The sequence below is a fragment of the Dendroctonus ponderosae genome, unplaced genomic scaffold (genome assembly GCF_020466585.1).
Source record: "Dendroctonus ponderosae isolate FM_Combo_2020 unplaced genomic scaffold, Dpon_F_20191213v2 Dpon_F_20191213_10, whole genome shotgun sequence".
NCBI classification, from domain to species: domain Eukaryota; kingdom Metazoa; phylum Arthropoda; class Insecta; order Coleoptera; family Curculionidae; genus Dendroctonus; species Dendroctonus ponderosae.
This window is the reverse complement of record NW_026017111.1, coordinates 2,411,887-2,413,341: the sequence shown is the minus strand read 5'-3', so window position 1 is coordinate 2,413,341 and position 1,455 is coordinate 2,411,887. Positions and strand designations below refer to the sequence as shown.

General features: G+C 42.9%; 1 long non-coding RNA gene across 1 annotated transcript; it reads right to left on the bottom strand.

The window, feature by feature from the left end:
- Positions 1-223: 223 nt before the first annotated feature.
- LOC125502766 lies at positions 224-1,106 on the bottom strand. The gene is made up of 3 exons (XR_007280519.1): positions 660-1,106; positions 442-573; positions 224-382 (listed from the first exon to the last, which is right to left on the bottom strand). It is a non-coding gene; the product is annotated as an uncharacterized LOC125502766 (long non-coding RNA).
- Positions 1,107-1,455: the final 349 nt, after the last annotated feature.

Below are 1,455 nucleotides of genomic sequence, written 5' to 3'. Positions count from 1 at the left end.
AACGCTCATTTGTACGTCATTCTAGAGAGAAATAAATGGCCTTTTTAGCAAGTGAACCATCGATAAGGAAATGTTGACAGTTTTCTCAAAAAATGTTTGAATTCAGGAAGTTTTAGATTTGCGTGGTTTGTTTTTGAATTGCAAAATCCACTTGAACATGACGCTGCTTTTTTCGAAGTTTCTCAAGAACCATTTGAGCTACATAATTCGTTTTGGCATCGTTGAATAGAGAATTCGAAACTGGCTTCTTCACCTTCTTGTTGATCCTGAACACCCAGGTTTTGATCTTGGAGTAGTGATTGTGCGAGATGTGGTCGATGGTAAATACGGGGCCGTATTTCTTGGGAGCGCGGCCCTCCGGCCAGAAGGAAGGAAACTGCTGCTGCAAAGCGTGACCAGTTGAAGTTTGTGGTTCTTTGGCTGTGTTAGTCGAGATCTTACCGAGTTGTGGGGAGGGACGCACAGCACCACAACAGCAGAACACTCATAGTCGTAAACCAACGACCAGAATTCTCCAAGAGTGGACTTCAGTGGCCATTCGGTTACGATGTACTCGCGCGGCTTTGTGTACCCCTGAGTTTATAAAGCCGTGTTAAAGTTTGCAGCCGAAACCGTTCCCAGATGGATATTTTCATCTGGAATGATTGAATCACACTTACATCCACAAAGACTGCGTTGATGTAGTCGGTAAAATTGTTGCCCTGGAACGACGTCAGGTACGGTCTAAAGTTGTCGGCTGCAAAAAAACAGCATTTAAACTCCAATTATGACTAGATTAGTGGCTCGATGAAGTTCTAAAAGGCGGATTATCGCTCCAGGGCTTAATTACCAGGCCATTAAGGCTCGTCTGAAATTTTCCATGTTCTCGTAAAAGCTTCCGCGCTGAAACTCGATCCTCCAGAGAGCATCCAGTATCGATCCTCTTTCTTTTTAAACGGCATTATTTCAAGCGGGAATAGAGGCCGAAGCGATTCGCGAATTCGGTCAACAAGAACGAGAAATTGGAATAGAGGTCGAAAAGGGCCAATATACAGGGTGTCCCACAGGGCCACCGAGGCTTCATCCAACTGTGGAAGTTGAGAAGGAAATTTCAAAGGCAGCAAACCTTTTGTTGAAGAAATATTGTTCAAAAGCAGCTTCGATTAATTTTTTAAAGTTTTTCAACATGCAAACCTTTTGGGGACAATTTGAGAAACGTGGCCACAATGCTAACGACACAATCTAAAATGTTTTCAAGAAAATAGCGCCCATGAAACACTCTGGATCGTGCAAATGTTCGGCAATTTCCAGTGTTTTCGCCACGCGAGAGCATAATTTAAGAGTGAAAGCTGATGGAAATAGCCAAAAACGCCAGACCCTTGCGCTGTTTATCGCGAAAACCTCTAGACTTTTATTCGATTTTTTTGGTCGTATTTTTAGGTCGGGAAAGTCAATATTCGAAAAAAGTTTGGTTTT